Source organism: Gadus macrocephalus, chromosome 1, assembly GCF_031168955.1.
Source record: "Gadus macrocephalus chromosome 1, ASM3116895v1".
NCBI lineage: Eukaryota > Metazoa > Chordata > Actinopteri > Gadiformes > Gadidae > Gadus > Gadus macrocephalus.
The window spans coordinates 7,289,662-7,298,500 of record NC_082382.1 but is presented as its reverse complement, the minus strand read 5'-3'; positions in this window follow the sequence as shown (position 1 = coordinate 7,298,500).

Genomic DNA, 8,839 nt, shown 5'->3' with positions numbered 1-8,839 from the left:
GCCAGCTTATTAGTGGTTTTCACCTCTTGAACAGATAGATCCCTATCGTGCTAACGCGGAACGATGAATTCTCCAGTCATCGTGTATAACTACCATTATACTATTATCTCGTCTCCATTGAAATAAACCCACCAATAAATTATTTAAGTGGCCTCCTATGTACTGGAACAGTTCACATTATCAATTTTATAAGGATATATAGTCTACTTTTACAAAATTTGGAGTTTCAAATAATGTTTAGTGGTTCTTTCTTCAAAAACAATATTAAGTTAAATGTAACTAAATAGTACTCCCTCAGTTTGTATATAATCAACCTAGGTCACAATAACTCTGATGTAACTACACTCAAACATATGTTACATGTAAAATAGTTTTGTTTAATTTTTCTTGACATATTGGGAACTACATACAAATATTAGATCCACACCCTCAACCTAGGACTCACCGTTGCCATCATCTGGGTCCCTTAACTCGACAATTGGTTCTTCCTCACTTGGATGATTGGAACAGGTTTGCAGTTTGCACATATCTGTGCACTTCAGGCAATTGGTGAGAAATGTGCAATCTGGTAATTTGCATGACCTTGGGCACTTGCAGGTGAGCAACTGCAACACTCCAGCTTCCCATCATCATCTATGGTCCACCCACTCTCCTTGGGATCCGGCACAGAGGGTTGGGTCTTCAGAGACCGCCTCCATATTGCACCCTGATAGTTAGCACGCATTGCATGCATGAAGAGGCAATCCTTAAACGGTGGGAGTTGGTGACGAAGGGTGTTCACATCTGTTGTGCGGGTGGAATGCACATACATACGGCTTATGAACTCTTACAGTTTCTCAAAAAGCTTATCAGACACATCTCAAGAACATCCAAGCTCACTGAAGGCCTCTTGGTAGGCCTTATTAGACTTAACTAGCTTCAAGGCACCTATGTATCTTCCCACGACCTGCAAAGGCACTGACAGTGTCACAACCAGTGAAGCCATGCATGCCAAGCAGGGCATCAGAGACACCACTTCAAAGCGATTGACCTAGCTTCGTTATGTCCAAGAACCGGGTCTTATTTTGGGTTCCACATTTTTGATAGATCGGACAGTGAATGTTCTTGTTGAATCCTAAGCATAGCACCAACATATCTGTGTCCTCAGCAGTGATGACAACTGCTTTGTAGCCAGACTCTGCTGCATGGAGAGCATGTAACAGCATGCGAGCGTCAGCTTCTTCTTTGGAAGATTTGAGCTCTGTTACCTCCACCAATTGTTATTTTCTGAGTTTGTAGCGGACTTCATCACACGTAACATACAATGTCTAGTTCTGGAGTTATTCTCTGTTTGGGTCCCTTCCATTCATCAACCAAGAATTTGATAAGGCTTGCTTTGTTAGAGGAACTACAGAGCAGTTTCCTCTATTGTTGGATGTTGTGGCCAGGTGCTATGTTCTTGAACTGAATACTTGGTGTACCTCTGTTGGCTCTTTCCGCATCTTTTATGGATGTCTCCTTGTAGTTGTCAAAGACAACATCAATGCGTTGGCTCTTGGCTCCTTCATGGAAGACCTTGGCTAGGGCTGATTCTGCCAGCTGTGCGAAAGTCTTCTCATCCTCATTCCCCTACTGCACCAAGCTCATCCCATCGATGATGGTTTTTGATGATTCTGGGATGACGTATGCAGGAGCAACGCTTTTCTCCAGCTCTCTCGCTAGAGCAGCTCTATTGGTCTTGCGCAAAGATCCATCGCCATTGGCGAGGGCCCATGGCAGAGGGCCAAGGGGATGAGCCAAGACATCACTCATGTGAAGCTGTCGGCTCTCAGCCACTAGGATCATGTGGCCAAACAAGTTTCTATCAGCCTTCCGAACTGCTTGCTTGACTTGTCCTAGGATGCATGGCTTTTTTTGGATGTCAGAGAATGTTTTCAGCTTCATTTTTGACATTTTGTCATGGAACTTTGTAGTTCCAGCTTCTAGTCGTTCTCGTTTGAAAGCTTGTGAGCACCAAGGAGATCTGCTGCTATAGCTGGTGGTGCAACAGTTGCTGTTGACAAGCTGACAACATCTGAGTGGTCTTGACTAAACAGATTCAGGACATCAGCCTCATCTCTTCTGATCCTACGCAACTGTAGATCTGGGTGAGTGAGATGTGAATCACCATGACGCACCATGCCCATTAGCTCTCGCAGGTTGTCACTTCGGTACTCTGATGTCATGTAATACTTGGTGACAGCTGCTGGTTTGAGGCTGAAGCCCTTTGTTCCACCAGGTGTTTGTGTGTCCTCAATTGTCTGGTCCACATGCTACCAATCTGGACCGAGAAACCACATTGCAGGAAGTGAGCATGTACTTCAGGTTGGTCAACAGCTAGTCTTGTCATTGATGCCTAGTAGTAGGGCAGGAAACGGGCGTAGTTCAGCTTGTCATACGCAAAGCACCAAGGAATATGGTGTGGCTATGTTTTGATTGATTAGCAGAAAAAAGAGGTAATGATTATGAATGAAATGAAGGCGATGAAAGTTTTTTGACACTTACCGATTTAATCCAGTGCAGGATGAGCATCTTCAGAAAGGTCCCATAAACGAAGCTCACCTTGCGTGCATGAAATAGCACCCTTTTTAGGCAAAAGGTTCTATCTCCGCATGTTTCTTTGTGAATACATTTTATTTTTTCTTCTGCTGAAAGTAAATGCAGAACTGCACACGATTATGGTCATCCAAATACAACAATGTACTTAAGCGTATACAGCGTAACAAAACGTGTGTGAAAAATTAAACTTTATTTTTACAACATTTGATTTATGCAAATAATTTACAAATAATCTGGTTAATGACAAATTATATCACTGTTAAGATGATATTACCACATCTGCAATTTTGTGAAATTTCACTAAAGCGCTTAGCAGTGAAAACGGTAATATAGCCCAAAATATGAAAAGCTGCTTTTGTGCAAGGGTTATATATATGAATCGACTTATATCACTCCGACAAACAGCTTAGTATAGGTAAAGTTTTACGCCCTGAGATGGTACCAATATGTGGTCTTGCCCATGGACTTAAGCCTACAAATCAAACTCTAAAAGTGCCTAGGAAAGGTGCCTCGATGCAACATTTAACCCTCCTTGGGCAATAGGTTACCCCTAACCAACCAAAAGGAAAGGAGATGTTTGCAACCCATAATCCTTTACTGCGTTAATATTTAAAGCAACAGGCCACCGACAAAGTTTAGCGACTCTAAGCGAAGACGCATGAGAGACGTGGTGAAGAAGAGAAGATAAAGAAATAAAACGTCAACTTCACATTTAAGAAAGACTAATGGGGGTAGTTAATATCAATATCAACATAAATTTAGCCTCTTTTTTCCCACGTGAATTGGAATTTGAGTGGCTTAACATATTCCCGTCGGCCAAGTAGTTCCAACAGTAATTCTCACTGTTGGTATCAACCTGATTGAGATAAGAACTCATGGATCGAAAGAGCGCTTTTTTGCTTGACCCGATGACATTTTCGAACAAAGGTTAAGGAAAGGTTGCATAAAGGTTAGGAGATTTGACTTCCCGAATTTAGATAAAACGAGTCTTACCATCTGCCACTGAGAGAGCACCACCAGTTCAAAGACAATGCTTCTCTCTACACTACTGCCCCCCCCCCCCAATTAGTTGGGTGTCCCCGTACAAATATGTCAGTTGTACGGGGACACCGTACACAGTTGGTTATAGGACTATCTGCTAGGCTGTGATGTGACCTCACTAAGCAGGGGTCTATAGTTTAGGATTATAAACAATAGACCCAATACAATGTAGAACAATTCCTTATCAGAGCTACTTGCCCTATAATTTACTAGAGTACAACATTTACCATGATAAGAAAAGGCCAAATGGCTAAATGTCCCCTTAATGTCCCCAATAAATAGTAACATCTATTTCTTTGATAAATGGAATGCTAAACGCAATGCTTAAGAAATGTCCCCCTTTTTAATTTCATAAATCTGGTCACCTTATTATGAAGCAGGGGCGGTTCCTTAAGCTACGGCCACACCAAACGCGTTACGCGCGTGGTGTGGCCGTACCTTTAGAGGAGGCAACGGAGGCCAAGCCTCCTTGTGATTTAAAAAAATTAATAAAGATTTACGTGATGATGAAATTATTATTAAAAATCTATACTTTTAAAAATTGTTTTAAAAAAGTGTTTATTACTGAATAATTACATGAAAATGTTGAAAAAAAGAGTATGCTACGTCCGGGGCTAGCCACTGAAGGGAGGAAAAGAGGCCAAAACTCACCTTTGCCGCGTTTGAGAATAAAATATAACCAATCACAATTCAGTTTCACTGTTGCAAGGTAAATCATCCATACCATGTTAAACATAGGAAAGGTGGCCAGCCGCGTCTTGCAACTGTAACACTGCTGAAATTGGACGACAGCATCTGTCAATCCAATCTCCTGAGCCAATTGGATGCAGTCAGCAGCCAACAGGCATCTACCCCCTTTACCCAGGTGAACTAAATCACCTAATCAAGGAGTCAGGCAAAAGGCAGCAGGACAGTCATTCCAAAAACTAGGTTGTCGTCTTTTGGCGAGGCTAGACCCACGGTACGCTGGAGCGCTGTTTCCGGGGGGTACAGGGTAGAGACAAACTTTTTTGAGCTTGGGGGTTTTTGCACTTGTGTGATTGTGGTTCATAGGAAATAAAGGAAAAGGATATCACTTGGTGGGGGTTAGAGTTAGGTGGTGTTCTAGAGGCGGGTTCCGACCGACGACCTGTATAGGTCCGGAAAGGTGCCCGTTTCTTTTCTTTCTCTTTTATTATTTTTCCCGTCTTTTCCATCTAGTGTATAGGATGACTAAAGGGAGTAAAGGTAGGGGGAGGGAGGTAGTGAAGGTGGTAAAACAGAGGCAAGGTGCTAAGAGTCAGGGAATGGTAGCAGCCTGGGGAGGCGGAGGGAAAGTGACAAGGGTGGGAGAGCAGCAAGATAGGAATAAAGTGTGGGTAGATAAGAAGCAGGTGGTGATTTTTGTTGTTGCAGTGATAAACTCCACAAGAGACTCCACATCAAAGACAACGAGCATACAGATAATAGCTAAGGCATCCAAAGATTATTTGGGGATGGAAGGGTTAAAATGGGAGGCTTTGGTAGCCGAGATAAATACACAGAGTAGTCAGGAGCCGGTGAGAAAACATCATAACCATGGTGAAAATTCTACAGTGGAATGCTAGGAGCTTGGTGGCAAATGGCCGGGAGTTTAAATATTTTTTAAGAGAAATTAAAGGAAAACCACAAGTAACATGCATTCAAGAAACGTTTTTGAAACTAGTGTTATATTTAGTTATTTATGGATATGTAGGCATAAGAAGAGACAGGAGTGAAGGTGAAGGGGCTGGTGGAGGGTGTGTAACATTTATTAAGCAAGGTATATCATACAGCATCTGTCAATCCATATACACCAGATAGGGTATTAGAAATTGGAACGGAACAAGAGTATATAGTGGTGGAGGTATGGGAGGGGGGAGAGGAGTTTGTTGTTAATTACTATAATCCATGTAAAAGGTTAGAGAATGATAAGATAGTTAGGATTAAAGGTATAGAAAGACACAAGATAATATGGTGTGCAGACTTCAATGCTCATAACACAATGTGGGGAGGGAATCACACACACGAATGGAAAAGTGATTATTAAGTGAAGAGTTAATGGAGGAATCTTGTTTGTTTGAATGATGGGAGGGGGACAAGGATGGATATAAGAACAAGTAATGAGGCAGTGTTGGATCTGACATTGGTGTCAGTAAGTTTGGCAGGGATCAGTAACTGGGAGGTTTTGACAGGTAAATCTTTAGGTAGTGACCACTATGTGTTAGTTTGTTCAGTAGGAGGAAGAGGAGAAGTGAATGTTGGAAATGGAATTCAGAAATGGGTGTATAGTAAAGCAGAATGGGATACATTTAAGTTGGTAAGTGAAGAAGTAATGGTTTCAGTTGATACTAGTGGAGATATAGATACAGTAAATAACAGTGTTACATCAGCAATTATTGCTGCAGCAAGTAAATCCATTCCAAGAAGTAAAAGTAGAAGGGATAGGAAGTTAGTTCCTTGGTGGACAGAGGAGTGTTCCAAGGCAGTTAAAGCCCGAAACAAAGCATTTAAGAAAGTCAAAAGAGAGCATAATACACAAAGTCTGGAGTATCAGAGGGCACAGGCACTGGTAAAGAGAGTTACAAAGAGAACACAGAGGGTAAGCTGGAGACAGTTTTGTGGTAAGATAGGAAGAACAACACCGGTAGGAGAAGTGTGGGGAATGATAAGGAAGATGGGAGGAGATGGAAGAGAGTGGGAGTACCCAGTGATTACATTAGAGGAGCAAACTGCAATATGTGATAAAGATAAGGCTGATTTGATGGCCAAATCTTTTGCTAAGGTGCATAGTGTTGATCATTTGACAGTGGAAGGGAGAAGGAGAAGAGAAATTACTTTGAGTAATTATCCTGAAGTGCTAGTTAGGAGAGTAGATACTAGGGAGAAAATAGATGATGGAGTAACAATGGCAGAGCTTGTGAGAGCAATTAAAAAAGCTAAGCCCTCAGCTCCAGGGGGAGATCAGGTAAAATTGTTAGAACTATATAATAGAGTATGGGTGGAGGGAAAGTTACCAAGTGTATGGAAGGAAGCAGTGGTGATTCAGATTAGGAAACCAGGGAAAGATCCAGGTAAACCTTCTAGTTATAGGCCAATAGTGTTAACGTCTAATATATGTAAAATAATGGAGAGATTGGTGACAGAAAGGTTAACGTATGAGCTTGAGAAGAAAGGGTTGTTGACAAGTTGTCAAAGTGGTTTCAGAAAAGGGAGACATATGATGGATGCAGTGGTAAGGCTTGAAAATGAGACACGGAAAGCACAGGCAAACAAAGAGTCAGTAGTGGTAGTGTTTTAGTTATCGAAAAAGCATATGACATGATGTGGAAGGAAGGTTTGTTAATTAAGTTGTTCAAGATGGGAGTAGGTGGAAGGGTTTTTAACTGGATAAAGATTTTTTTGTTTGACAGAAAAATACAAGTCCGGATTGGGTCTGAAATGTCAAATAAGTTTTATTTATTGTTTAGAATCATGATAAATGATGTTTTTTCAAAAGTTCCAGAGGATATAGGAAGTTCACTGTTTGCAGACGATGGGGCTTTGTGGAAAAGGGGAAGAAATGTGATGCATATTATTAGTAAAGTCCAGTCTGCAATTGATGGGGTGACAGAGTGGGGATTTGACTGGGGGTGCAGATTTTCAGCAGAGAAAACTCAAACTGTATTTTTCACAAGGAAAAGAATTGAGGATGGGATGAAATTGAGGATGCATGGGAAAGAGTTGGATCATTTAAATATTTGGGAGTTATTTTGGATTCTAGGGTAACATGGGCAGACCATATTAGGAAGATAGAGGATAAATGCAAAAAGGTAATAAATGTGGTGAGATGTTTGAGTGGTAGGGATTGGGGAGCGAGCTGTTCAGCTTTAAAGACTATATATGTAGCTATGATTAGATCTGTGCTTGATTATGGGTGTATAGTGTATGGGTCAGCCGCAGTGTCTCTCTTGAGAAAGCTGGACGTGATTCAGGCAAAGGCATTAAGGGTATGCAGTGGGGCTTTTAAATCATCACCAGTGCCTGCTCTGCAGGTAGAAATGGGGGAAATGCCACTGGAGTTGAGAAGGAAACAATTGATGGGAAACTATTGGGCAAATTTGCGAGGGCACAGTGAGTCTCACCCCACAAAAGGAGTGTTGAAAGAGTGCTGGGTTTATGGGAAGTGAGAGAGGAATCATTTTGGTCGGGTGGGGAATGATATAGCGAAAGAGTTTGGTGTGGGTGAATTGAAGCTTAGTCCAACAGTGGTATATCCAATAATGCCGCCATGGAGGATGGTGTGGCCAGAGGTGGACTGGTTTGTGTTGGATATAAAGAAGAGAGAGAGAGAACAGATAGACCTGGCTAGTGTTTTTAATATACATCTTCTTATAGAGTACAGTGAGTATGTTCATGTTTTTACAGATGGTGCCAAACAACTTGAAACAGGAGTGACAGGGTTTGGAGTAGCTGTTCCATCAAAAAGAATAGAGGTTAATAGAAGAACATCGGATAATTTAAGCGTGTATACAGTGGAGATGTTGGGGGTGCTGGTCGCATTAAAATGGGTGGAATGAAGTACAGTGGAAAAAATTGTGATCTGTACAGATTCAGCATCAGTTTTGGCAAGTATGAGGTCGTTTTACTCAAGTAGTCGCCAAGGTTTGTTATATGAAGTTCTACAGTCAATTACGAGAATCGTTCAGCAGGGGAGGCAAATAAAATTTGTATGGGTTCCAGCTCATGAAGGGGTGAAGGGAAATGAGAAAGCCGATAAGATGGCGAAGAAGGCATTGGAGAAGGGAAAAATAGAAATGAATATCAGTTTAAGTAAGGCAGAAGTTAAAAGTCTGATATGGGAAAAAGTTAACAAAATGTGGCAAGACAAATGGGACAGTGTATATTTGTATAATATTCAAAAAAGTGTTAATGTTAAAATAAGGTATAGTGGTTAGAGGAAGGATGAACACATTTTTATAAGGTTAAGGTTGGGGCACAGTGCACTAAATAAAACAATGAAATTGATAGGAAAACACCCCACTGGGTTATGTGAGGGGTAACAGGTAGAGGAGACAGTGGAACATGTTTTAATGAACTGTAGTGGTTATGGGATGGAGAGGGAAAGTATGAAAAATCAATTGAGAGAATTGGGTATGCAGGAGTATACTTTGGAAAATATTTTAAGATTAATTAAGAGGAATTGTATAAAAGTATTGTTTGGCTTTTTGAGAGAAACAGGGTT